The sequence below is a fragment of the Neovison vison genome, chromosome 6 (assembly GCF_020171115.1).
Source record: "Neovison vison isolate M4711 chromosome 6, ASM_NN_V1, whole genome shotgun sequence".
Lineage (NCBI taxonomy): Eukaryota > Metazoa > Chordata > Mammalia > Carnivora > Mustelidae > Neogale > Neogale vison.
Window position 1 is genome coordinate 157163972 of NC_058096.1, and position 21950 is coordinate 157185921.

The 21950-nt window shown below is 42.9% G+C and overlaps 1 non-coding gene and 2 pseudogenes across 1 annotated transcript; 2 read left to right on the forward strand and 1 right to left on the reverse strand.

Moving 5' to 3' along the window:
- Positions 1–3375: 3375 nt before the first annotated feature.
- LOC122910925 lies at positions 3376–3514 on the reverse strand. The gene has a single exon (XR_006385300.1). It is a non-coding gene; the product is annotated as a U4 spliceosomal RNA (small nuclear RNA).
- Positions 3515–4361: 847 nt separating this feature from the next.
- Positions 4362–17660, forward strand: LOC122910164 (annotated as a pseudogene).
- On the forward strand, positions 16581–16709 carry LOC122910945 (annotated as a pseudogene).
- Positions 17661–21950: the final 4290 nt, after the last annotated feature.

The window sequence follows — 21950 nt, forward strand, 5'->3', positions numbered from 1 at the left end:
GCCCCTCTGTTCAGACTGGGCCTCTTTTCAGGGACGCCACCTTTCTTGTCCACGCATCCAAGTCTTGCTGGCTCTATCAGCTTTGGCTGATGGTCCACCTCCACTTTGAATGCTTTGAGATTGTTCCAGGCCTGAGCAAAGTCATGTACACTCTCCCCGCCTCACCCAAATCATTTCTGGGCATTGAGCCTGTGCTGCCATGGACCCATAGTCTTCTCTTTTTATGATTATTCTGTATTTCAGATTAGGTTGTGGGTCGCCCATTAGGAGCATGGAATACCCTCTCACTAGAAAGGAAGTAAAGGATTTTTGTGGAGTTTTGGGTTTGGTATTTTGTTTTGCATTTTTGCCCACCTTAAGCTCTGCCAGCATGATGACGGTTTAGAAATGTACGAAGAACCACATTTCTCTCTGGGAAAGTTTGCACAAAGGTGTATGCCATTTTACTTCTCAACCTCAGGTAGGGGTTTCAGAATCTCTGAGGGTAGCTGTAGTTTATTAAAAAACATTTAAAAATATAGGTATCTCATTAAACTCAGAAACCTAATACTCATTTATCTTCTGATAAGTTAGTATCCTTCCCTCTCTGAACTCAGGAACTGAATGGATTCAGACAGCCTGGAACTTAATGCCTAGTTTCCTAATATAAATTCCGATACAAAGCCCAATAAAATCTTTATAGCAACAACTAGACTTAAATGCTCATAATGTGCCAGGCAACATGCTAAGGGAAGTAAATAAATACCTAAGGTAGCCAGTAAAATAGCCTCGTGAGGTTTTTAAGCCGGTTTTACTGATGAGGAAACAAACTCAGCAAGTTTGGGAAACTTGCCTCCAGAAATTCCTGGAAATGCCTAGCACAGTACCTGCCTTGTTGTAAGTGCTGAATAAGTAATGGATGTCCTTTACTAGCTGGTGGGAATAAAGCAAGAAAGCTTTCCAGGGATGGAAGCTGAGCAGCAGTGCCTGTTGTATGTCTGACCCAGGTCTGCTTACTCAGGACAAACAGGTTTCCGCCACCGTGTGTGTGATGTCATTCACAGCATACCGCTGCTGCCCCCCCTGCTGCCCTGGGCTCTGCCTCATTTCTGATTGCAAAATCTGATGGAGGAAATAGTCTTTCTCTTTGATTCTCAGGGAATTTTGAAGGCTTGTTTGCCATTACTACCCAAATAGAAAAAGTCAATGCAGGTTTCAGGTCTACCAAACTTGGGCTACCGACTGCCTGGACATTGAGTTGGAATATTTAGGACCCAAGAAATGGGGACAAAAATGCCCTATCAAATGGAGTGCCCAGACATTTATGAACTGTTCTCTGTCTGTTAGCAGTCTGCCTAAGGAGAAAATTGCCTTCCATCATCCAAAGGGACCTGGCTCCCAGAAGTGGTGTTATTTCCCCAGTGAATGGCAGCAAACCATGACAGAGGGAGGGCTCCCCATGATCTTAGAGCAGAGTCTCAGCACCTCATCCAGCAGACAGAGAAGGTGTTATCCTACTATTAACAGACTCTTCTGGTTCAGTCTTAGGGGGGAAACTTGATCTCTCTTCTGTAAGTGCTAACCCCATTAGCCCTGTCCCCATGCCATCCTCCCATAGAGCATCTAGTTGGACATGAAGATAATAAAGTCCACCTTGACTTCTTACGTAGAATTCCATAAAAGTGTACTACAGTATGCCCTGCCCAAGTTTTTAACTCACCCAAATCCCAGAGAGAACATTAGTTAAAGATTCGGTAGCATAGTGGTCACTACTATAAAACAGTTGGCACTCCCATAGGCCTTCCTGTGTGGCAGGTAAGGCTTGGGGAACAGCCTGTGAGCAGGGAAACAAAGAGGAACTAACTGCACATGTTGCAAGAGCACGTACCCCCCAGTCTTCAGAAAGTAAAGCTGTAGAGACTGTCACAGCTAGGAATAAGCCTTTCTCAGTAAGGAGTTGGGTAATTTCATCTGTAAATGTGCTCATGGGGTGTTACTAACATTTCACCTGGCAGGGAGACCTTGAAAAACAAAGTTGGGAGTGCCAAGAACCCCCTGGAGGGTGCTGGGGAAGCAGGTGCATATGCAAGGGCACATACAAATATGGCATTCTTCTAGGCTAAGTAAACCAGGCTGTAGGAAAGGTACTCCCAGGAGATGAATGTGCCCACAGATTGCCTGGGGGTAAGGGAGCAGGTCTTTGTGCCATACCCCTAGATGTAGAAAGGATAGAAAGGAATTTGCACTGTGAATATTTGACAAAGAGAAGAACTGATGTTTCTGGTACCCCACAAAACAAAAGCCAGCAACCAGGCTTGGTGCTTGCACCAAACACCCCAGCAGAGCGTCTTAACCTTTTAACAGGTAACATTCAGGGGATGGACTATCAAAATATAATTGTTCTTAGAGAGCCCTAGTTCACAGTTGCCCTGCAGCCCTTATATCAAAAGCCATGCCTAATTCACTCAGAGCATGGTGCCTGTTCCATACTGCAGGGATGAAACTACACCTACCTATGGTATCCAGACCGTAAGGGTCACTGCCCTGGAAAAAAGGAAGAGGAAATAAAAGTAACACTTGTGTTTTTTAATCTGCAAGCATGTGGACAGGAGAAACAGAGGAGGGAAAGGAAGGAGGGCAGGCAGGCTCCAGGGTTCTTATTTTCCCCTGTCCATCCTCCCCAGTCCATCCAGATATTGACCAGGGGAAACTATAGGAGACAGATACAGACACTATGAAGAATCCAAGAACATCCGAGGCTTGTGGACCACTTCCCCAAGTAAGGCATGAGGGAGGCTGTAGGCTGCTAGGAGAAGCCTTGCTCTTGGCTTTGCATCATGACCAAAAAACTGTAGGAACAATAATTTAGCAGCAGTGGAGGGCAGAATCTAGGCCAGTGAAAACCAGGATACCATACCCAGTCCCTGACAACCTATACTTGTTCTGCAGGAGATCAAAAGCTTCCCTGTGCCCCATGAAGGCACGAGGAAGTGTTGTAGAGGCTTGCACTGAGACCTGGTATATGAAAAGCCTTCAGAGGAGGACTTTCTGGAAGAAGGCAAATGTTGGGACCATGGACACCAATTCTGGGTGCTGGCATCACACCCCAAAGACCAGATTAGGCCCACTGCATCTCAGCAGATAATTATAGGAACTCAGGAATCAGACCCAGTATTTCATGGCAGAACCAGAGGATAGTACAAGGACCTACTCAAAGGGATCCAAGGCAATTCTTTCCTTCTATCACACAGTTATGTTTGTGCCTTTCCTTTTCCATACTCCTAGATAACCATCTGGAAAATATGAAGGGGAAGGGGAAAGAGAAGCAGCATTTACTTAAGAGAAACCAAGTTACCCCCAAAGACACTGCTTGAACCAAACTAATCCCACCTACTATTTACTGGCAAATCTAAATCTCCCTTTTGCACCCAGCAGGGCAAGTGCTTATGAGAAAGATTAGATTATAGAAAACAAGTAGCAATAATCGCACCTCGGATAAACCTCATTGGCTATGATACTGCCACTGCGCAAAGCTTAGATTATAGAAAACAAAGATGCTCCATTGTCTTTGCACCTCCAATTTATAGGATAAGTAAACATGCATCCCTGCTTTAACTTTTTTTGTGCTTTAGACTATAGGGCAAGCACATAAAGTGTCCAGTTACAGTTAGCCCTTCAGTCAAGCCAGATAGACCCTTACCACTAGCAGTGCTGCAGGAAATGGGGGCCTTTGTGACAGGGGCAGCAGTGATTTGAGGCAGACCTTGAGTACAGTGGTCAACAGCAAAATGAGCAACCACAGTAGAGCAAGGAGGAGACCAGCAGCAGGCATGGTGGGACTGTGGTTGGATGAATACTGCAGGGGGCTTGCAACAACCCATTTTCTCAGGACCTCCTGGTTGCTACTGGTTGAAAACCTATGCTGCATTAGGGTGCTAGCATTCCTGCTGCAACAGTAGCCAAAATAAAAATTTGTTTCTTTCTGATATAAAAGTCTGAGTATAAGCAGTCCTATGCTGATAGTTCATTGCCATAGTGTGGAGGTCCCAGGCCCTTCGTACCTTGTGTCTCTCATCCTCGGCAAGCAGCTCTTAGCTCCCATCACACATTTCTGCAGCATGAAGAAGAGGGAAAGTAGAGGGCACACACTTTTCTGTGAAGGTCATGAACTAAAAGTTGCACATATAACTTTCTCTTCCATCCTAATGCCCAAAACTTAGTCACATGGCCACACTTAGGGTCTCAGTTGGCTGTGCCCCAAAAATGCTGTGTAACAAACAACCACAAAATACTAGTGGCAGCCAATAGTAAGCATTAACTTCTCATTCATGTGTCTACAGATGAACTGGTGTTTGGCTAGTCTATGTTGGATTCAACTGGACATGGCTCGCTGCACCTTCGGTTCAGATCTCGTCCGCTGGGATGTATCTGTCATCCTCCTGCCACCAGCAAGCTCCCTGGCCATGCGTTCCTCACAGTAATGACTTTCATGGTAATAGCAGCATATGTACACCTTGGTAAGTCATGTACGTAGGTTAGAAGCTATGTGGAGAAGGTTGCCTTAGAGCAAGATCGGTGACCTGGCAGAGGTATGAATCCTTTTACTTCTGCACTTCCCTGTCAAGAATCAGAATGGCAAGATGAAGGCCTGAGCCCACCAATTTCACAAGCACATTTAAAGCCTTTGCTTGGATCATGTCTGCTAACATACCATTGGCCCACATAAGTGACATACCCAAGCTCAACATCAGTAGGACAGAAAGTATACGCTCACGAAGGGAAGAGAGAAGAGAAGGAATAAATGTCTTATAAATGATAATCTAGTCTGTGGTCTTCAGCAGGGTGGCCATATTAACTCCAGTTAAAACTCTGGAGTTCTATTCCCAAAGAAAGAAAAGGAAGCTAGAGTTTGAGGACACTGTCTGCCCCAGTGTTATCACTCAGGAGGCAGTTTCTTCTAATAGTTTAACGGAACTATGGATATGTTCTCTGGAAGAACCATCCTCTTTAATACTAGAACTTCTAAACCCACAAAGCCCAAGTTTGCAGAGATGAGAAGCACAAAGATTACTTTGTAGTGCTCTGGGTGTAACAGTGAGGAGGGTCACCCCTCCCTTTACCCCTATTTCCCAAAGCCATGCATTCTGGCTATGGGGAGATGGCTCCGTAGACTGACTGCTGATTCTTAAGGCTATAAACTGAGATCTAAACAGGCCAACCCACTGTTCTACCAAACTAGCTCTTTCTGGGTGATAGACCATGTAGTAAGACCAGGAATTCTAAGTGAGACCACTTTCCCTCTTGGTTTGCAATAAAATGTGTCCCTTTGATGGAAACAGCATCGTGTGAGATAAATGTGGCAAGAGGTAAGGCATTTTGCAATCCCATAAACTGGTGGTTCTGGCAGAAATGCTTTAGGTAGGGGAGGCAAATCTATCCCTGTGCTATGTGTCTACTCCTATAAAGACAAATAACTTTCCCCAACATGTTGAAAGGGGTTCAGTACCTGGGTGGCTGGCTGGTCCCTGTGGCAACGGTACCATTTCTGGGCTCAACACAGCTTCTGAATAAACATGCTGGGCACCCAGCAGCAGTATTAGGGGAAATGTGTAGCACTAAACGTTCTATTTACAGAAGATCAGTCAAAAATCAATGACCTCATCCTCCATCTTAATAAATTGGGGGAAAAGAGTAATTTGAACTCAAAATAAACAGAAGAAAAGAAATAATGACCAGAGAGAAATTCAGTGAAATACTAAAGAAAAAGTAGAGGAAAATCAATGAAACCAAAAACTGTTTCTTTGAGAGAAAAAAAAAAAAGATCCCTACAGTTATTAAACCTGTAGTTTTGATCAAGAAAAAGTGTAGAAAACACAAATTGCCAGTATCTGGGATGACTGAATTGACATCATCACAGTTTTTACAGATATTGAAAGGATAATTTAGAAATTTCATAAACAACTTAATACCAATAAATTTAACAATTTAAATGAAATGGATACTTTTTTTAAAAAAAGATTTTATTGGGCACCTGGGTGGCTCAGTGGGTTAAGCCGCTGCCTTCGGCTCAGGTCATGATCTCAGGGTCCTGGGATCGAGTCCCGCATCAGGCTCTCTGCTTGGCAGGGGCCTGCTTCCTTTCCCCTCTCTCTGCCTGCCTCTCTGCCTACTGTGATCTCTCTCTGTCAAATAAATAAATAAAATCTTTAAAAAAAAAAAAAGATTTTATTTGTCAGAGAGAGAGAGCGTGCACAAGCAGGCAGAGTGGCAGGCAGAGATGGAGAGAGAAGCAGGCTCCCCACTGAGCAAGGAGCCTGATGCGGGACTCAATCCCAGGACCGTAGGATCATGACCTGAGCCAAAGGCAGCAGCTTAACCCACTGAGCCACTCAGGTGTCCCTGGATGCGTTTTTTTTTTTTTAAATGCATCTTTAAAGATTTTATTTGAGAGAATGAACATGAGTATGGGGAGGGAGAGGGAGAAGCTGACTCCCCTGCTAAGCAGGGAGCCCAATGTGAGACTTGATTCCAAGACCCTGAGATTATAACCTAAGCTGAAGGCAGGTGTTTAACTGACTGAGCCATCCAGGGGACCCAAAATGGATGCATTTTCTTGAAAAACTCTCAAATCTCATTTATGAAGAAATAGATAAGCTGCATAGAGTTATAGCTATCAAAATTTTTGAATTTGTAGTTAAAATCCTCCCCCCACACACACAAGGAAGACGTTGGCAGTAGCCAGATGAGCTTGGTGAGGGCAAGTCTATGTTGTTAAGCCCATCATTGTCTCCCTTCCAGTCATCATGGCCACTTTGTAAGCGGGTCCATTGACCAAGCATCAGAGTATCTGAGGAAGAGGCCATTTGATCTCCACAGGTTGGGTCATCTTATCCTCCTGATTATTGAAAGCCTCATCTACAACAGAAGCTCGTGGGTGAGCATTTCTTTTTTTTTTTTCCTTCCTTTGGATGAGCATTTTTGTGTAACATGAATATCTTTATCCTTTGTGGTTGGCAAGAAGTCCACCTTTCTTTTGACTGCCTTGTCCCTGGTCTTCTGATCTTATTCTTTGTAAATTCCTGACCAGCTGGCCAGCCTATTAGTTACTCCCCACATGTCAGGGTAGATCTGAGCCTTAGCTAGATCTGTAGCAGAGTACTGCTCACTGTACAACATCTCTTCATTCCAGGCTTTTGGAGCCACTCCAGAGTGGGCTGTGGTGCAACACTCTGGCTGCTTCTGGAAGAGAAGGCTGTACTTTCTTTTCTGCCACTAACTGACCTTATTTGTTTCTCTTGAGGGCATTGGTAGAATGTTGAGGGAGATAAAATCAGGCAGAGGTGTTGGGTGCCTGGGGAATCAAGTAGTTCTCTGTGCCTTTGGATCTGCCCAGTGTGTACACAGTTCCGTTTTATTTTTATTTTTTTAAAGATTATTTATTTATTTATTTGACAGAGAAAGATCACAAGTAGGAAGAGAGGCAGGCAGAGAGAGAGGAGGAAGCAGGCTCCCTGCTGAGAAGAGAGCCCGATGCGGGACTCCATCCCAGGACCCTGAGATCATGACCTGAGCCGAAGGCAGCAGCCTAACACACTGAGCCACCCAGGTGCCCCACATTTCCGTTTTATAATGGCAGGCTGATATGCCTCTCCAATTTTGTGGCTCACTAGACTAGATAATACACAGTTCGTGATAGGTCCTGCAAGTTGGTTAAATCTTGAATCTCCTCATGTCTTTATTCTCCTCTACCTGTGCTTTATCCCGTGCCATGCGCAGTGATGCAGTGATGACCCTGCATGTTATGGATTGCCAGGGTCCCATTTCACCACAACAAGGATGTTATCCATGTCTTCCTCAAATATATGGGCAACTCAATTCTGGAATCTTCTTTTTTTTTTTCAATAATTCTATGTATTATGCAGTACTCACCATAGTAAGTGAAGTTACCATCAGTCACTGTATAGTGTTATTACAGTATCATTTACTACATTCCCTATACTGTACTTTTCAGCTCCATGACTTACTTATTTTATAACTGGATGTTTGTACCTCTTAATCCTCTTCATCTGTTTCACCCATCCTCCTACCCACCCCTCTCTGGCAATCCCCCATTTGTCCTCTGCATTTATGAGTCTGTTTCTTTTGTTTATTTGTTGTTTGCTTGTTTATATGTTTTGTTTTTTAGATCCCACATGTAAGTGAAATTATATGGTATTTGTCTTTCTCTGACTTATTTCATTTAACATAGTACCCTCTAGGTCCAAACATGTTGCCACAAATGGCAAGACCTCATTCTTTTTTAGGTCTGGGTAATAGTCCATTGTGTGTGTATATGTGTGTGTGTGTACCACATATACACATATACCATACCACCTCTTTTTTATCCGTGGAATCCTATTTTTTTAATTTTTAATTTTTTATAAACATAAACATATATTTTTATTCCGAGGGGTACAGGTCTGTGAATCGCTAGGTTTACACACTTCACAGCACTCACCATAGCACATACCCTCCCCAATGTCCATAACCCCACCCCCCCTCCCAACACCCCTCCCCCTCAGCAACCCTCAATTTGTTTTGTGTGATTAAGAGTCACTTATGGTTGGTCTCCCTCCCAATCCCATCTTGTTTCATTTATTCTTCTCCTACCCCCTTAACCCCCCATGTTGCATCTCCACTTCCTCATATCAGGGAGATCATATGATAGTTGTCTTTCTCCGATTTACTTATTTCGCTAAGCATAATACCCTCTAGTTCCATCCACATCGTTGCAAATGGCAAGATTTCATTTCTTTTTATGGCTGCATAGTATTCCATTGTGTATATATACCACCTCTTCTTTATCTATTCATCTGTTGATGGACATTTAGGTTCTTTCCATAGTTTGGCTATTGTAGACATTACTGCTATAAACATTCGGGTCCATGTGCCCCTTCAGATCACTATGTTTGTATCTTTAGGGTAAATACCCACTAGTGCAATTGCTGGGTCATAGGGTAGTTCTATTTTCAACATTTTGAGGAACCTCCATGCTGTTTTCCAGAGTGGTTGCACCAGCTTGCATTCCCACCAGCAGTGTAGGATGGTTCCCTTTCTCCGCATCCTCACCAGCATCTGTCACTTCCTGACTCGTTAATTTTAGCCATTCTGACTGGTGTGAGGTGATATCTCATTGTGGTTTTGATTTGTATTTCCCTGATGCCGAGTGATGTGGAGCACTTTTTCATGTGTCTGTTGGCCATCTGGATGTCTTCTTTGCAGAAATGTCTGTTCATGTCTTCTGCCCATTTCTTGATTGGATTATTTATTCTTTGGTTGTTGAGTTTGCTAAGTTCCTTATAGATTTTGGACACTAGCCCTTTATCTGATATGTCATTTGCAAATATCTTCTCCCATTCTGTCAGATGTCTTTTGGTTTTGTTAACTGTTTCCTTTTCTGTGCAAAAGCTTTTGATCTTGATGAAATCCCAATACTTCATTTTTGCCCTTGCTTTCCTTGCCTTTGGCGATGTTCCTAGGAAGATGTTGCTGCGGCTGAGGTCGAAGAGGTTGCTGCCTGTGTTCTCCTCAAGGATTTTGATGGATTCCTTTCTCACATTGAGGTCCTTCATCCATTTTGAGTCTATTTTCATGTGTGGTGTAAGGAAATAGTCCAATTTCATTTTTCTGCATGTGGCTGTCCAATTTTCCCAACACCATTTATTGAAAGAGGCTGTCTTTTTTCCATTGGACACTCTTTCCTCTTTTGTGGAAGATTAGTTGACCGGAATCCTATTTTAAGACCACTCCTGACACTAATTATTGTACCATTCAGATCGCAAAAGGAAACAAGTGGCACACTCTGAATGGATGCCTCAAGGAGAGTTTGATAAAGGAACTTATTGCAGAGTCATGGTCAGGGAAAAGGGAAACCAGAAGGAATGTGCAGTAGTGCAGGACTGACAACCTTGGGGAGGAGACAACTGTAGGCCATAAAGGAGTAGGGAGACAGAGGACTACTAGAACCAGAGAAAGTAAGTGAAGGAGAAAGCTACCTGAGAGTAGCTTTGATAGAAAGGAATTTAGCCCTCAGCAAGCTCACAAGGAGGGAGACAAGCAAATAAATATCCCAGCTTCAGTCTCTTCCTACTCTCTGAGCTGCTGCTGGTACCTCCCATTGGCCAAGCTCCGTAGAGAACCAGAGGGCAAAGGGAGCCTATTGATGTAATCCTTGAAGGTCAATACCCTGAGGCACAGAGCGAGAGGAGATGTGGAGGAGGAGACAGATACCTAACTAGCACACAACCCAAACAAGTTTAAACAAACAGGTAATTTACTGGCTCACAAGTCTGAAAAGTCAAGCTGTAAGCCCTGAAGCAGGGACTCAAATGAGATCATCAGTATCTGGCTTTTCCTCCATTCACAGGCTTCATATATATGCAGGCAGTCTCTCCCATCATGCTCAAAAATGGCTCCAGAATGCACAGCCTTTTTCATTCAATCTACCAAAGGATGCTATCAAATGAATCTATCAAAGGATTCACTGGGTCTCATTGACACTTGTTGGGTCACATGAAATGCCTGAACCAACCATAGCACTCAGCACCAAGGAGAAGTGCTGCTTGGCTTAGATTTCTGGAGCCAGGACTGAGTTAAATCATGGCATGCAACTTCGATGACTAGGAGAAGTGTTGATGTTGAATAGCCAAAGCACCCTATATCTCTCTTCTCTAATGTGTGAGGCAGAAATGTTCCATTTTTGTACCTGTGGATTACTCAGGGATCCTATTAAAGTAAAGAATCTGATGAATTACTTCTGGAGTGGGGCCAAAGATTCCTTCTTTATTCCTTTTTTTTTTTAAGATTTTATTTATTTATTTGACAGATCACAAGTAGGCAGAGAGGCAGGCAGAGAAGGGGGGAGGGGGAGGGAAGCAGACTCCTTGCCGAGCAGAGAGCCTGACACCGGTCTCCATCCCAGGACCCTGAGATCATGACCTGAGCTGAAGGCAGAGGCTTTAACCCGCTGAACCACCCAGGTGCACCCCTTTTTTTAAAAAAGATTTTATTTGTTTATTTTACAGGCAGAAATCACAAGTAGGCAGAGAGGCAGCTGGGGGAAGGGGGGGAAGCAAGCTCCCCACTGAGCAGAGAGCATGATGCGGGACTCGGACTCGATCCCAAGACCCTGGGATCATGATCTGAGCTGAAGGCAGAGGCTTTAATCCCCTGAGCCACCCAGGTGCTCCAGATTCTTTATTTCTAACATTGATGCTACTGGTAATGCTACTGGTCCAGGGACCACACTTTGAGTAGCAAGGTTTTATAGCTACAAAGTCCAGTACGGTAGCCACTAGCCACCTGTGTAGCTATTGAGCATTTGAAATATGGCTAGTCTAACTTGAGATGTGTTGTAAGTGTATATATACATCGGATTTTGAAGACTTAATATGAAAACTAGTTAAAATCTCATCAATAGTTTTCATATATATTGTATGTTAAAAAGGTATTTTAGATATATTGGGTTAAATAAAATATATTTTAAAGTTAATTTCACCTACTTCTTTTTACCTTTTTTAACATTGTTACTAGAGAATTTAAAAATATATATGTGGCTTATCTGTTTCTGTTGGATAGTGCTACTTGAGAAGGAGGTAATGAAGTAGATAAGGGTGGTAGTCTTTCAACACATTCATTTTCACTTATGGATACTCAGAAGAACCTAATACAGCAAGGACCATGTGAGATTTGCCTCCTGGGTCCTTGAACTTGGCCCACTCCTCAGACCTCAGGACCTCAGGGTTAGGTAGTTGCAGGTTGAATTAATGTATGAGTGCTTAGGATAGGGGACACTGGAATAAGCCTGCTGAGGTTTGAGGAGATTCTGGGGGTCCCAGAGGTGCCCCTCCCAACCAGCAGTCACTTCATTTCTTATTCTTATTTATGCAGTGGTCTGAAGCAGTAATTAACCACTGTGCTTATCCAATTCCCTGATCTGTCCTGCACACAACCACTAAAATAATCTCCACACTCTGGTTTAGCCCTTTCCTGCCCAGATACATGCACCCAATTGCAGCCTGCATTCTAGGGGCTCCCCACTGAACCCAGAGGGTCTTGTCTTCCAGTCCACCAGCCCCCAATGTGTCTCTCACTTTCACCATCTAAGTTATTCCCTTACTGCTTGAATCTCTGGCTTCACCATCTCCACTTTTCAAAACTCACTTCAAGGTTATCTGCCTCCGTGGGGGGTTTTTAAGGACTGGCCCACAGAAGAAGCCTGCCTTTAGAACTTGTAAGAGGTGCTGTCTCTGGCACAAGCCAGAGTATCTGTTATGGAGGGGCTGTGTTGTCTAACTCCTGAATTATGAAGGTTTCCCTGCATTTGTGCCTTGATTCCTTGGGCTTTAAGTTCCTTGAGGACAGAGCCCTGTTTTGTTTATGTTTGAATTCTGCTTTTTATCAGGACCAATATAATAAGTAGATCCTCAAAAAATATAGTTTTGTTCATTTTCCCAACATAAATTGCTAGTTGGAAATACGAAGACTTTTATTTACACATAAGTATATATTGTCAGGGATCATTTTTATAATGAAGGGTATTTTTTTAAAAAACAAGATAGAAGATAAATGCTGGCAGAGATGTGAAGAAAAGGAAATCCTCGTGGACTGTTGGCCATAGCCGAGCCATTATGAAAAGCAATATGGAAATTTCTCAAAAAATCAAAACTACCGTATGATGCAGCAATTCCACTTCCGAGTATATATCCAGAGGAAATGAAAACACTGTGTCAAAGAGATCTGCGCTAACATGTTCATAGCAGCATTATTTATAATAGCCAATACATGGAAAGAACCTAAGTGCCCACTGATAGATGAATGGGTAAAGAAGTGGTATATGTGTGTGTGTGTGTGTGTGTGTGTGTGTGTACACACACAATGAAATAGCCATTTTGAAAAAGAAAGCCTGCCATTTAAGACAACATGGATGGACCTAGAGGGCTTTATGCTAAGTGAAATCAGACAGAGAAAAACACTATATTATCTCACTTAAAGGTGGAATCTAAACAAAGACCCAAACTCTTAGAAATCAGATGTGCGGTGACCAGAGGTGGGAGGTTGGGGGAGGAGGAAATGGATGAAGGTGGTCATAAGGTACAAGCTTCCAGTTAGAAAATAAGCAAGCACTGGGGATACAGTGTACAACATGATGACTATAGTAAACACGCTGTATAGTATAATGAAACTTGTTAAAGAGAGTGGATCCTAAGAGGGAAAAAAGTCTTGCAAGGAAACTGCTTCCTCTTCCCTCTCTCTCTGCCTGCCTCTCTGCCTACTTGTGATCTCTGTCTGTCAAATAAAATAAATAAAATCTTAAAAAAAAATCTATATGAGATGATGGATGTTAACTTACTGTGGTAATCATTCACAATGTATGTAAGTCAAGTCACTATTCTGCATACCTTAAACTCATGTAGTACTATATGCTAGTTACATCTCGGTGAAATGGGGCGGGGGGGAGGCAGGATAGAAAATTAAGCTTTGATCATTGCATAATTTTTTTACTTCATTTTTATGTTAAAATTTTTAAAAAATCTTTGGAGATAATTATAGATTCACAGGAAGTTGCAGTAATAGTACAGAGTAGTTTCTGAACCTCTCATATAATTTCCCCCAATGGATACCTCTTAAGTAACTGTGATACAATATCAAAGCAGGAACTTGACACTGGTACAGTGTGTGTGTACAATTCCTTGCCTCTTTATCACATGTAGAGATCTGTGTTACCATCACTACAATCAGGATACAAAACTCTTACCTACAAGATCTCTATTGGCTACCTCTTTATAGACTGACCACTCCCCTTTTCCCCAGCAGCCATAACAGCTGACTAATCTATTCTCCATTTCTGTAATTTTGGTTATTTTTCCCCCAAAGATTTATTTATTTGACCGAGAGAGAACACAAGCAGGGGGAGCAGCAGACAAAGGGAGAGGGAGAAGCAGGCTCTTCACCAACCAGGGAGTCTGATGTGGGGCTCCATCCTAGGACCCTGGAATCATGACCCCAGCTGAAGGCAGATGCTTAACTGACTGAACCACCCAGGCACTCCAAATAATTTTGGTTATTTTGAGTAGAATTTTATTTTGATTTATTGACAGTGTTTGGAGAGTATTCCTTTGTATAGATATTTAGTAGGCACTCAGTATAATATTATCTGTGTATAATTTATCTCAGTTCTACTTGTGTTGACATTACCAGTTTCAATGAGGTATCAAAAATTTCTTCCCGGGGCGCCTGGGTGGCTCAGTGGGTTAAAGCCTCTGACTTTGGCTCAGATCAGATCCAGGGTTCTGGGATAGAGCCCCATGTCCAGCTCTCTGCTCAGCAGGGAGACTGCTTCCCCCCCACTCCCCGCCTGCCTCTCTGCCTACTTGTGATCTCTGTCTGTCAAATAGATGAATAAAGCCTTTTTTTTTTTTTAAGATTTTTTTTTTTTAAATTCGACAGACAGAGATCACAAGTAGGCAGAGAGGCAGGCAGAGAGGGAAGGGGGAGCAGGCTCCCCGCTAAGGAGAGAGCCCAATGCGGGGCTCAATCCCAGGACCCTGGGATCATGACCTAAGCCGAAGGCAGAGGCTTTAACCCACTGAGCCACCCAGGTGCCCCTAGATGAATAAAATCTTTAAAAAAAAAAAAAAAAAAGAAGTTTCTTCCCTTTAAGTCCCTTTACTTGCCCCTGTTTATAACGGTCTTAAATATTTCTTCAACATAAATTGAGAATCACATCAGACAATGAATGAGTGTGTGGGACAGGGCACACTAGACTGGGAAGGGACACTATACTGGGCCTGATGGGCTTTAATCTTTTGAGGAAAGAGGAAATCATGGTGACCACAGAGCCCCTCCTCCTGGCCAGCTGTCACTTCATTTCTCCTTTTCATTGTGCAGTTGCTTGAAGGAGAAATTATAACTACACTTACCAACTTCCCTAATTTATCATGCACACAACCACTAATTCTTCGCTTAAACCATCAGATGTCATTTAGAAAACTCAAATAAGGAAGGAAAGCATATTATATTAACTTTTTTAAGACTTTTTTACACTTTAGTTCTTCCTTCTTGATTCAAGATTCTTTTTTCAATCATTTTTTAATCACTTAATTTCTCTTTCTAAAACTTCCAGTAGTGACTTTTTAAGGGTAGTTCTGCTGTTGACAAATTCTCATTGTTTATCTTCATCTGAGAATGTCCATGTCCTTTTTATTCCCAATTCTCACTGGATATAGGATTTTGAGTTGACACTTTTCTTTCAGCACTTGGAAATGTTGTGCCAAAAAGAAAAGAAAAGGAAATATTGTGCCACTTTTTCTGCTCTCTAAAGCTTCCAGTGAGAAATTTGATGTCATTCAAAATGTTTTTTCATTATAGGGAAGGTATCATTTCTCCCTGGCTGCTTTCAAGATTTTTTCTTTGTCCTTAGTTTTCAGAAGTTTGACTATGATGTATCTTGGAGTGGATTTTTTGGTGGGGGGTATCTTTTTTGGGATTTGAGGAGTTTCTTGAATCTGTAGGTTTAGGTCTTTTGCCATATTTGGAAAATACTGAGCCATACTTTTAAAGCCCCACCTTCTTTCTCCTCTAATTTTGGGATTCCAGTTGATGTGGGGAACAAAGGCTAAGGAAATGTACATAAAATTAAATCTTATGACTTATAGCTGGTTGACAAGTGCTTGGGAGAGGCAGAGTAACCTTCTTCAAGGAGCTTAGCTGCCTCAGTGATAATATGCTAAACGCAAAAGGAAACCTTATCTTAATACTAACCTGACCTCTAAGATCCAATCTTCTTTAAATATGAAAATCCTTTTGGAAACTTCCTTTGTCTTTACTTCTCTTAACTCCAAAGTATAATTCGTCACAACGCCAGTGCACCTCTTTCCCCCCACGGGTCCTATCCCCATGCTTTAATAAAACCACTGTGCTGAAGACCTCTCAAGAATTATTCTGGACTACATGGGGTACCTGGGTGGCTCAGTGTGTTAAGCCGCTGCCTTCAGCTCAGGTCATGATCTCAGGATCGTGGGATTGAGTCCCGCATTGGGCTCTCTGCTCAGCAGGGAGCCTGCTTCCCTTCCTCTCTCTCTGCCTGCCTCTCTGCCTACTTGTGATCTCTCTCTGTCAAATAAATAAATAAAATCTTTAAAAAAGAAAAAAAAGAATTATTCTGGACTACCAGTTCCAATACTCACCATTTCCACATCACAATGACACAAATATTAGATGTCTTTTTTTTTTTAGATTTTATTTATTTATTTGACAGAGAGACATCACAAGTAGACAGACAGGCAGAGAGAGAGAGAGAGGAAAGCAGGCTCCCCGCTGAGCAGAGAGCCCGATGTGGGACTCAATCCCAGGACCCTGAGATCATGACCTGAGACGAAGGCAGCAGCTTAACCCACTGAGCCACCTAGGCGCCCTATTAGATGTCTTCTTAAAGTTCCACAAATTCCTGAGATTTTGTTTTGTTTTGTCTTGTTTTTTCAATCTATTCTCTCTCTGCTCAGGTTGGGTGATTTCTATTATTCTATCTTCAAGTTCATTGATTCTTTCCTTTGTCCTCTCCAAGCATTGCGCAGTGGCAGTATCGTAGGCAATGAGGTTTATGCGAGGTGCGATTATTGCTAATTGAAACTTTTGTTTCATTTTACCATAGAACACATCCACTGAGGGTTTTTTTTTTCACCTTTTTCAGTTCCAAATTTTCAATTTAGTTCTTCATTTCTTTTATGTCTTTTCCAAAACAATTTTTTTGTTTGTTTGAAGTGCAATTGTGAGTGGACTTAGAAGGGTAACATGATGGCAGCAGAAGGTGGAGCTCCATAATCCGAGGCTTGCTGAACTAAAGCAGCAATGTGTTGCTCATGGTTTGGAGACTAAGGGAATAAAATAAAATCTTACTACAGTCTCCAGACAAATGCTTTTTTAAAAAGATTTTATTTATTTATTAGAGAAGAGAGAGAGAACACAAGCAGGGGGAGCAGCAGAAAGAGGGAGAGGGAGAAGCAGGATCCCCAATGAGCAGAGAGACTGATGTGGGACTCAATCACAGGACCTTGGGATCATGACCTGAGCCAAGGGCAGATGCTTAACCGACTGAGCCACCCAGGCATGCCTTGGAAGCATGCTGAAGAGGAGACAAATTAAGATGTACTGGGAGATGAAACAGAGGAAGAAACAAAGCCCATAGAACTGTCTGTCAAAGAGGAAGAACTCCTAAGATGCGGCAGAAGAGAAGAAAGTGGTAAAAATTACATCGGAGATACCATAGACCCAGAGAATGCAAAAGAGAGCTGAATGATTCAATGTACCTGTGAGCTTGGAAAGTAAGACCACTGCCTGGGCAGTGAGATTTGGGATTTCTTCAGTTCCATCAAAAGGCCTGTCATTTAGGGTGCCTGGGTGGCTCAGTGGGTTAAAAGGCCTGCCGTCTGATGCCAAACCAATGGTTAACCTGGATAAACTAAAGGAAAGAGCTCAAAGATTTGGTTTGAATGTCTCGTCAATCTCCAGAAAGTCTGAAGATGATGAGAAGCAGAAATGGGAAGGAGTGATTTGAAACTGTTACAAGTTCCAATGGAACAAGAACCACAGAGGATACAGAGGCCAAGATGAGGAAAAGGGCAGAGTGCTTTGGGATTGCCTGATGAAAAGCTTTTAATTCTTTCTGTTCTCCAGTGGTTTTCCTCTCTCCGACTTTTCTTGGTCATAAATATACCTAAACGCACAGTTGTGCTTGGGTCCTGCCTTGAAGTGAGAGAGCATGGACCCCGGGTACCTTCAGGAACTCCAGCAGCAATCTGACTCATTGCTGTTCCAACTTTAATCTTGTTGTTCTTGTGTTGTTGTTGTTGGTGGTGGTGTTTTTAGAGAGAATGAATGCATTCATGGGAGCACATGCAAATTGCAGAGGAGAAGGACAGAGAGAATCTTATGTAGGCTGCATGCTCAGCGTGGAGCCTGACAGTGGGCTTGATCTCGTGGCCCTGAGACGACGACCCTGCGCCTAAATCATGAGTTGGACACTCAGCTGACTGAGCCACCCCGGCACTCCTTGTGTTGTTGTTTTGTAATCATTATTTTGCTTGTTAATAAAAAGCAAATAGAAAATGAAGTGAGTTTATAATTGCTCACTGAAACATTTTAACACTGGCTGTTTTAAAATCCTTGTCAGGTAATTTCAACATCAGGGTCACCTTGGTATTAGCATCAGTGGGATTGGATTGTCTTTTCCTGCTCCAGATTTGCCTGGTTCTTGGTGTGAAGAGTGACTTTTAGCCTTGGAAATTTTGAGTGCTATGAGACTCTGGATCTTATTTAAACCTTCTGCTTTAGAAACCCTTCTCAGTACTGTCCCAAGTTCAGGTTCCCTACTCAGCCTCTGTTAACATCCTGGAAAGCGGGGATGGGGGTATGTAGTAACTGTGGGGCCAGGGTGGAAATTCACATTGCCCACTGAGCCTCTGCTGATACCACCCTGGCTGGAGGGGGCAGGAAGTGTCAGTACTGCCCCCGTGTGGCCTCCACGGGCATAGTGGAGGAGCAACACTGCAGCCCGCGGAGGCGAAAATCCTTACTCCCCACTAGGCCTCTTCTGACACCACCCAGCAGGTAAGAATAGAAGTGCGGGGGGGGGGGGGAGGTTGGGGTACCAGGTGGTGGGTATTATAGAGGGCACGGCTTGCATGGAGCACTGGGTGTGGTGAAAAAAATAATGAATAATGTTTTTCTGAAAATAAATAAATTGAAAATAAAATAAAATAAAATAAAACAACAACAACAACAACAACAACAACAACAAAAAAGAATAGAAGTGTCCGTGCCTGGCAGGGCATAGGTGGTATTGCAGTTTTCTCTACAGTTTTTATGGCTGGAGTAGAGTGGTTATTATCTAAAAGTTTTTTCTTTATTTCTTTTTTAAGATTTATTTGAGAGAGAGGGAGAGAGAGTGAGAGCATAAGAAGAGGGGCAAGGGACGCCTGGGTGGCTCAGTTGGTTAAGCAGCTGCCTTCGGCTCAGGTCATGATCCCAGCGTCCTGGGATCGAGTCCCACATCGGCCTCCTTGCTCGGCAGGGAGCCTGCTTCTCCCTCTGCCTCTGCTTGCTCTCTCTCCCTCTCTCTCTGACAAATAAATAAATAAAATCTTTAAAAAAAAAAAAAAAAGAAAGAAGAGGGGCAAGGCAGAGGGAGAAGCAGACTCAGGCTGAGCAAGGGAGCCCGACACGGGGCTCAATCCCAGGACCCTGAGATCATGACCTGAGCCAAAGGCAGATGCTTAACTGACTGAGCCACCCAGGGGCCCCTAAAAGCTTTCTTTCTAGGCTGTCCCTTGCTAGTCCTTTGGCTAGAGAGAGCAACCACCCCCCCGCTTTTTTTTCTCCCCTACCCCCCTTTTTTGGGTCTGTACAATTAGTTTCTGGGTTGCTGGCTTCTCCAGTACTCAGTGTGAGCTATATAAGGCAAAAAGAAAACCCTGGGAATCACTACCATGTCATTATGTGGGTCCCTAGGTCCCTAGCCAGTATGTCTCCTTTTCTCCACCTTTCAGAGTTTCCTTATGTTGTTCTTTTAACTATACTTAATAGAGGGAATAGGGAGAGATGTGTTTACTCCATATTTTCCCAGGACCAGAAGTCCCCAGGGCCTCTTAAACCATTTATTCTGCATCATCTGGCATACAGCAGCCAGCAGAGAAAAAGTTCCCCTGAATTGATGATGCATTCCCTCCTCACCCACCCACCTACCTGCACAATGGCCCAATGTGTTCTGCTCTGGGATTCTGAGTTCACCTTCTAGAATTTGAAATCATTCCATCCTGGTTTGAACAGGCATACACCAGTTTTCCACCACTTGCCACTTCTCAGCCCCACAACTCAGACTTCTCTGTCTGCCAGAGGCCTCAGAGAGGCTGCTCTACATTGGTGAGGGAAAGAACTGTATCCGTGTCTTCCTGGCTTGGCTGAAGAGCCATGGTCCCTCTTTGCTATGAAGCAAGGCTTTCAGTGTGGCCGAAACAGAACCATGGCCCTTCTTCCTTTGTCCGGTATCCGTGGGTCTGGTTCTTCTTCTACTTTTTCTTTTTTTTTTAAATTTCATTTATTTGACAGAGAGAGAGACAGAAAGAAAGGGAACACAAGTAGGGGGAGTGAGAGAGGGAGAAGCAGGCTCTCCAATGAGCAGAGCCCAACATGGGGCTCAATCTCAGGACCCTAGGATCATGACCTGAGCCAAAGGCAGACACTTAATGACTGAGTCACCCAAGCACCCCTGGGTCTGGTCCTTCTAACTCAAATGTCATGCCATTCATGGAAGTCCCTTTGAAGATAAAGTTAAAAATATTTTGAGTTAAAATATTTTTGATATACTATTTTTAAGCCTCAAAATGAATGAGTAATTTTTAGAGCCAATTGTCAGAGATGAGATTTTCAAATGTCTGAAATATATTATCAAATTTCCCCTCCAGGGGCACCTGCATGTCTCAATGGGTTAAGTGTCTGACTGTGGTTCAGATCATGATCCCACGGTCCTGGGAAATCCCACATCAGGCTAGCTGCTCAATGGGGAGCCTGCTTCTCCCTCTGCAGGCTGCTCCCCCTACTTGTGCACTCTCTCCCTCACTCTCTCTCTGACAAATAAATATTAAAAAAATAAAAATAAAAACAAATCCCAGATACCTTTTATTTCATACCAATATATTTCAGATTTGGACTCTTTTAACAAATTTGGATTTTGGGGCTCCTGGATAGCTTGGTTGATTGGGCGGCTGCCTTCAGCTAGGGTCTTGATTATGGGGTCCTGGGATCGAGCCCCACATCGGGCTCCCTGCTCAGCGGAGAGCCTGCTTCTCTCTCTCCCTCTGCCTGCCGTTCTGCTTACTTGTGCTCTCTATCTGTCAAATGGATAAATCTTTTTTTTTTAAAAAAAGTGGATATTATGTAACTGCAGCGCTATTATCACATCTTAAAAAGATAGTGATCATTCTTTGGCATCATCTAATACTCAAATTTCCCCAATTGTCCTAAGAATGTCTTTTTTTAAAAAAATGAGGTTATTCTATTTTTTTAATTTTTTAAAAGACATTTATTTATTTAAAAGATTCACAAATAGACAGAGAGGCAGGCAGGGGGTGAGAAAGCAGGCTCTCCGCCAAGCAGAGAGACTGATGTGGGGCTTGATCCCAGCACCCTGAGATCATGACCTGAGCCGAAGGCAGAGGCTTTGATCCACTGAGCCACCCAGGCGCCCCAAGAATGTCTTTTTTTAAGAAACAAATTACACATGACATTAAACATACCACCTTAACTATTTTTTAAGTATCCAGTTCAGTAGTGTTAAGTACATTCACATTGTCATACAGTCAATCTCCAGAATTTTTTTCCTTGTACAAAACTGAAACCTTGTACCCATTAAACAGTAACTCTCCATTATCTCCTCCCCTCACAGTCTGGAAACCACCACTTGATTTTCTATAAATTTGGCTATTTTAGATACCACATAAAAATGGAATTATACAGTATATATCATTTTGCAACCGGCTTATTTCACTTAGTGTAATGTCCTCAATGTTCATTCATATTGTGGCATGTATTAGAATTTCACTCCTTTCTGAGGATGAATAGTATCCCATTTATGTGTATACTAGATTCTGCTAACCCATGCATCTGTCAAGGGTTATTTGGGTTTCTTCCATGGTTTGGCTGTTGGGAATAACACTGCTATGAATATGGGTGTACAACTATCTCTTCAAGACCTGGCTTTTAGTTCTTTTGGTTATATATTCAGAAGTGGAATTGCTGGATACTATGGTATTTCTGTGTTTAATTTTTTGAGAAATTGCCATAACCATTTACCACAGCAACTGCACCATGATACCTTCCCACCAATGCACAGGGCTCCAAATTTTCTACATCCTTGCCAACAGTTTTTATGTTCTTGC